A 7,835-nucleotide genomic window follows, 5' to 3' on the forward strand; every position below is an offset into this window, starting at 1 on the left:
CAAGCGTAGACCACTTCTCCGGTCAGGCCAGGGCAAGGTGACCTTCTGCTAAGGAGAGAGCACTACTTTTGTTCTGTTTGTAGCTTTTATGTTCATACTTCCTTACAGAGCCGGCATTCCATGGCAAAAATGGTGAGAATGTCACGCCTGTGGTTCATGTTTTGTTTTGTTCATGCTATGTTTAGTTTTTTGGACATTTAGTTCTGTTTTGCATTTCCCTGTTTGTCTTACCATGCCAACTGATTTAGTTTTTTGTCATGTCTGACCCAATTTTGTATGGCCATATTACCCTGAGCATCCCCAATCTTATCTGTTCTCTAAGCCAAGCAGTGTCTGGCCTGGTTAGTACTTGGATGGGAGACTGCCCAGGAATACCAGTTGCTTTTGACCCTTTGGACTCTAAGTTCCTTTTTTTTTTTCACTCCCTGTTTTGTTACCATGACAACCAATCAGTTCACCTGTCTGGTCTCACACCTGTTTTCACTTATCATGTTCATTATTTAAGCCACCGTTACCAGTTAGTGAGTCTGGCAACATCACCTCATTCACGCCCTCAATTATCTGCTTCATGCGTTGCAATGCTGTCCATTTTATCCACGTAAGTTTTTGTTATTCATGCCGCTGCGCAAGTGTTTTTGTTTCATGTTTGTATTTTATAGCCTTTGTGCTGGTCTTTTGTTTCATAGCCCAGTTTTTTGGACCGCCATCGTGCGCGCTTTTTGTTGGTTCCTGTTTTTAGTTTTCGAGTTAAAATAAAGATGTACCTTCCTTCACGCCGTTTCCACTCCATTCGCTTTGCACCTCGGGAAAACAACCCAAGACCAAGTCCAAGCCTGACAGAGAATATGCAATTTTAGGAGAAATTGAGTGTCAATGCTGACAAGCTGAAGCCGATCTGAACGAGCTTCCATGAACAAAATGTACAAAAGTTGTCACGTTGTGTAAAAGGTAAATAAAAAGAGAATACAATGATTTGCAAATCCTTTTTAACTTATATTCAATTGAATAGACTGCAAAGACAAGATATGTTCATGTTCACACTGAGAAACTTCATTTTTTTTGCGCAGATAATCATTAACTTTAGACTGACCATACGTCCTCTTTTGCAGGGCTGTCCGGGCTGTCTGGGAGGAGTTTCTTAAATGCCTTAAATGTCCGACATTTTCGGTCAGGGTTGCCTGTATTTTCAATGTATGTTTATGGGTTAAGAAAGGGTTAAAAACTGAACAAATTGTGAAAGTGAGCGCATGAAGCAGCACTCGTGAGGGAGGGGCAGAGAGTTGCCAGGCTCTGCTTTTTATCAATAGATTTATCAGATTTATTGTTTTATTATCTATAGCAGGGACGTCGAAAGTGTGCCCCCGGAGGCCATTTGCGGCCCGCAGCTAATGTTTTAAACGCCCACGGCACATTCTAAAAATACTATTCAAATAAACAAAAACAAAACAAAAGTGAAATAAAAAAAGCTTAAAGGTGAAATGTCATTTAGAAAAAGTTGCAATGTTTACTAATAAAAAGAAAAGCTGTTTTTTCTTTCTTTCCAACTGTCATTTCTCAAAACATAATAATGAATCAAAATCAATGTTATTATGAATTATTGACCTATCCAAGGTTTCCGATTACGTCACATCAAATATTCCACTTTGAAAAATATTTTTGCTGGAAGATTTTACATATTTTGTGTTTGCCATTAAAAAGTACATTTGATAGTAGGCTAATGTAGCTATTTTGTTTGACAAAAAAAGGGCCGAAAACAAACAAACAAACAACATTAAAAAAAAAAAACTAAAACCTTGTGTAATGGGGGATGGATGTGAAGTTGATGTAGACTCCAGAGATTTAAGCGTTAAATATAACATGTGTGTATGCTCTGGCACACCGTTACCATCATTTCATGACCCAAGCAAAACACTTTTTACACTTTTATACTGAAATAATAAGAAAAATGCTTTATTTAAATAAATATATTACATGACCTTTCCGATTAACAACACTCAGTAAAGGTTTGGGAACTGACGAGACACATTTTTTAAGTTTTTCAGGTGGAAATATTTCCCATTCTTCCTGGATTATCAGTTTAAGTTGTTCAACCGTCTCTGTCAAAATAATTTTACTTATTTTATCAGAAAAGTTTCCATTTCTGTAAACTTCCGATGTACAATCTTTTGTCTGAGCGTGCTGGAGACTGTAGAAGAGTACAGCCCAGACGTTTCCCCTCAAATTGAGCCAAATCCAATTCTGTCTCTGTTTAATTCCTTGCTTCTTGTCTTGTTTAATAGATTTCATCAGTGTTTGAACCCTTCTGCTATTTTTAGTCTTCATATTGCACCGCACATTTTCAACGCCTGGACTACAGGCAGGCCAGTCTAGTACCCGCACTCTTTAACTATGAGGCCACGCTGTTGTAACACGTGGCTTGGAATTGTCTTGCTGAAATAAGCAGGGGCGTCCTTGATAACGTTGCTTGGATGGCAACATACGTTGCTTCAAAAGCTGAGCTGTATGCATGACAAATTAGTTAAAAAAAAAGTTAGCATGCTAACACCATGTTATTTCATTTTCTAAAGTACTTTGTTCGAATTGTATCGATGACGAGTATAAATTAGTGCAAAAGAAGTTAGCATGTTTCAAGTATCAAATCATTGTCCAAGGAGTATACCTGCAAAATTCGCTTAGAAAAGTTATTATCATTAAAAGTTTCTAGGGAAAATTCATTTATCACCGATGCAATGCCTCTGAGATGCTAAAGTGACATTAAAATAGGCCCCCTCGGTGTACTCTTATTGCAAAAGGTCAAAATTACCATGTTATCCAGCATGCATTTCTGCTTTTGGCTAATTCCAGACTAAATCAAAGTTTTTTTAGACAACAAAAAACTCCGCAGTGGAATTGGTGTGTGTGGACTGTGATGCAACAGTTTGTAAAATCTTCCACTCCTTTTGTTTCATTTTGTCCACCAAAAGTTTTATACTGTGCGTGAATGAATAAATGTGCACTTTGTTGACGTTATTGACTAATAATAATACTAAAACTAATCAGCTACATTTAGTCAGTGCGTGACTGCAAGCTAATCCATGCTAACATGCTATTTAGGTTAGCTGTATGTACATATTGCATCATTATGCCTCGTTTGTAGTTCTATTTCAGCTCATTTCATTTCCTTTAAGTCCTCTTGATTTGATTTATATTTGCATGTCTCATGACACCTTATCTTTATGTAACGTTTGCTGCATTTCTGAAAAGTTGTTCCAGACCACAGCAAACATTACCTAGCTTGCCAAAGATGGTAATAAATCCATTACAAGAAGACAGCCTTTAATGTGTTCCAATGTTGTAACAATGTGTAGAATAAATATTACATTTCAACATTTCTGTCAACAAAGATTTGCTTCAGCTTGCAACACATAGTCATTTTGATAGTAGGCTAATATAGCTGATATAGACACTTACGTCATGTGTTGTCTTCCTTACAACACTGATATAAGACGTTTAAAGTAATTTTGATAGTGGGCTAATATAGACACTTTCATCATGTGTTGTCTTCATTATAACACTTATATAAGACATTCAAAGTCATTTTGATCGTAGGCTAATATAGCTAACATAGACACATCATGTGTTGTCTTCATTATAACACTTTTCAGGTTCAAACACCGATGACATCTATTAAACAAGACAAGAAGCAAGGAATTAAATGGACAGAATTGAATTTGGTTCAATTGAGGAGAAACGTCTGGGCTGTGCTCTTGTACAGTCTCCACCACACTCAGACGAAAGATTGTACGCATCCTTTTTTATTTCGACTTTCCCCGATTACATGGCGACAGCTGCTTTAAAGGAAGGGGTTGGAAAACAGGTGCTGCCTTTGGAAACAAAACAGTGCAAAGAAAAGGTCGCTTGGAGGGGAGTCTGTTCCTGCTTCTCGCTCTGCTTTGTAGTTCTCAGGTCAAGACAAAATCTTTCTGTGGATTACAATACATCAAAGGAACAGAACACCTTCATGTTGCTTCCCATCCTACAGAGCGGAGTTTTACAAGCCTTCTTCTTGGTATGATCAAAAACATTCATTATAAGACTCATAGAATACTGTAAAGTCCTTTTGATAGAAGGCTAATAAAGCTAATATAGACACTTACGTCATGGGTTTTCTTTTTACAACACTTATATAGTACTTTAAATTAATTGTGATTGTAGGCTAATATAGCTAATATAAAAACTTACATCATGTGTTGTCTTCATTATAACACTTATATAAGACTTTTAAAGTAATTTTTTTAGTAGGCTAGTATAGCTAATATAGACACTTACATCATGTGTTGTCTTCATTATAACACTTATATAAGACTTTTAAAGTCATTTTGATAGTAGGCTAATATAGCTAATATGGACACTTACATCATCTGTTGTCTTCATTATAACACTTATATAAGACTTTTAAAGTCATTTTGATAGTAGGCTAATATAGACACTTATATCATGTGTTGTCTTCATTATAACACTTATATAAGACTTTTAAAGTCATTTTGATAGTAGGCTAATATAGCTAAAATAGACACTTACATCATGTGTTGTCTTCATTATAACATTTATATAAGACTTTTAAATCCCTTTGATAGTAGGCTAATATAGACACTTACATCATGTGTTGTCTTCATTATAACACTTATATAAGACTTTTAAAGTCATTTTGATAGTAGGCTAATATAGACACTTATATCATGTGTTGTCTTCATTATAACACTTATATAAGACTTTTAAAGTCATTTTGATAGTAGGCTAATATAGCTAAAATAGACACTTACATCATGTGTTGTCTTCATTATAACATTTATATAAGACTTTTAAATCCCTTTGATAGTAGGCTAATATAGACACTTACATCATGTGTTGTCTTCATTATAACACTTATATAAGACTTATAACGTTGTTTTGATAGTAGGCTAATATAGACACTTACATTATGTGGTGTCTTTTTTATAACACTTATATAAGACTTTTCATTTTTTGGGGTATCAGACAGATTGTTTACCTTTTTGGTCCAACACGGCTCTTTCAAGGTTTTGGGTTGCTAACTAATAAACCAAATGTAGCGTCAGCAGGTTCTCAGGAGGATGTAACTGAGCAGGAGGATGTAACTGAGCAGGAGGATGTAACTAAACAGGAGGATGTAACTAAGCAGGAGGATGTAACTAAACAGGAGGATGTAACTAAGCAGGAGGATGTAACTAAACAGGAGGATGTAACTAAGCAGGAGGATGTAACTAAACAGGAGGATGTAACTGAGCAGGAGGATGTAACTGAGCAGGAGGGTGTAACTAAACAGGAGGATGTAACTAAGCAGGAGGATGTAACTGAGCAGGAGGATGTAACTAAACAGGAGGATGTAACTAAGCAGGAGGATGTAACTAAACAGGAGGATGTAACTAAGCAGGAGGATGTAACTAAACAGGAGGATGTAACTAAACAGGAGGATGTAACTAAGCAGGAGGATGTAACTAAACAGGAGGATGTAACTGAGCGTGAAGAAGAAGGCAGCAGTGTGAGAAGATAAAAGGAGGACAGAAAGAAGGAGGATTGATGTCAGCAGCTGACGACGTGTCAGTGATGGTGCAGAAAGTCTTCAGTGCATTTTTTTCAGACTGCAGGAAAGAAGTGAAGGTCTGTTCCAACTGATAAGAAAATTGATCGACGAGCGCAATTTATATCTGCTGCGGGAAATTGGTCGGGTCTGCTGAGTCTGCTTGGGCAGGCAATTTATTGAAAGTTGTCAAAAAAAGAAGAAAAAAAGGTGTCTTCCATATCTTCTAGAAGTTAATTACAGTAAAAACCAATTGAAGGAAAAACCTTTGGACTATATCAGTTTAGAGCCCGAACATGGGTCTCACTAGGGATGCTGTAGGTACAAAGTTCTGTACTTTTCTAGGTACCGATCAAGTTCTGTCTCTCTCTCTCTCTCTCTCTCTCTCTCTCTTGAGGGTCCAATCCATAGTGGATCTAACATAATAGTGAGAGTCCAGTCCATAGTGGATCTAACATAATAGTGAGAGTCCAGTCCATAGTGGATCTAACATAATAGTGAGAGTCCAGTCCATAGTGGATCTAACATAATAGTGAGAGTCCAGTCCATAGTGGATCTAACATAATAGTGAGAGTCCAGTCCATAGTGGATCTAACATAGTGTGAGAGTCCAGTCCATAGTGGATCTAACATAGTGTGAGAGTCCAGTCCATAGTGGATCTAACATAATAGTGAGAGTCCAGTCCATAGTGGATCTAACATAATAGTGTGAGAGTCCAGTCCATAGTGGATCTAACATAGTGTGAGAGTCCAGGCCATAGTGGATCTGACATAATAGTGAGAGTCCAGTCCATAGTGGATCTAACATAATAGTGTGAGATTCCAGTCCATAGTGGATCTAACATAATAGTGAGAATCCAGTCCATAGTGGATCTAACATAATAGTGTGAGAGTCCAGTCCATAGTGGATCTAACATAATAGTGTGAGAGTCCAGTCCATAGTGGATCTAACATAATAGTGAGAGTCCAGTCCATAGCGGAGCTAACCTAATAGTTTGAGAGTCCAGTCCATAGTGGATCTAATATAATAGTGTGAGAGTCCAGTCCATAGTGGATCTAACATAATAGTGAGAGTCCAGTCCATAGTGGATCTAACATAATAGTGAGAGTACAGTCCATAGTGGATCTAACATAATAGTGAGAGTCCAGTCCATAGTGGATCCAACATAATAGTGAGAGTCCAGTCCATAGTGGATCTAACATAATAGTGAGAGTCCAGTCCATAGTGGATCTAACATAATAGTGAGCGTCCAGTCCATAGTGGATCCAACATAATAGTGAGAGTCCAGTCCATAGTGGATCTAACATAGTGTGAGAGTCCAGTCCATAGTGGATCTAACATAATAGTGAGAGTCCAGTCCATAGTGGATCTAACATAATAGTGTGAGAGTCCAGTCCATAGTGTATCTAACATAGTGTGAGAGTCCAGGCCATAGTGGATCTAACATAATAGTGAGAGTCCAGTCCATAGTGGATCCAACATAATAGTGAGAGTCCAGTCCAAAGTGGATCTAACATAATAGTAAGAATCCAGTCCATAGTGGATCCAACATAATAGTGAGAGTCCAGTCCATAGTGGATCTAACATAATAGTGAGAGTCCAGTCCATAGTGGATCTAACATAATTGTGTGAGTCCAGTCCATAGTGGATCTAACATAATAGTGTGAGAGTCCAGTCCATAGTGGATCTAACATAATAGTGTGAGAGTCCAGTCCATAGTGGATCTAACATAGTGTTAGAGTCGAGCACATAGTGGATCGAACATTAAAAGTGAGAGTCCAGTCCACAGTGGATCCAACCTATTAGTGAGAGTCCAGTCCATAGTAGATATAACATAATAGTGTGAGAGTCCAATCGATAGTGGATCTAACATAACAGTAAGAGTCCAATCCGTAGTGGATCTAACATAGCAGTAAGAGTCCAGTCCGTAGTGGGGCTAGCAGAAGATCATCTTGAGCGTATACAAGTCAGCAGTGCAGAGACGTCCCCAACTAATCCACAGATGAGTGGTCCACCCTGTGGTCACCGAATCTGAGCAGAAAAGAAACGGCAGATCAACTGGTCTAAAAGAGGGGTCTATTCAAAGGCTAGAGGCAAGCTTTTTTGAAACATTCTGCAGAAATCAAATTCCAAATTAGCTAATATCTGTGAAAAATAAAAAACGTTTTCCAGTTGGAACATTATATATATTGTCTTTGCAGTCTTTTCAATATAAGTTGAAAAGGATTTGCAAATTTTTGTATTCTGTTTTCTGCGA

Source organism: Nerophis ophidion, linkage group LG20, assembly GCF_033978795.1.
Source record: "Nerophis ophidion isolate RoL-2023_Sa linkage group LG20, RoL_Noph_v1.0, whole genome shotgun sequence".
Lineage (NCBI taxonomy): Eukaryota > Metazoa > Chordata > Actinopteri > Syngnathiformes > Syngnathidae > Nerophis > Nerophis ophidion.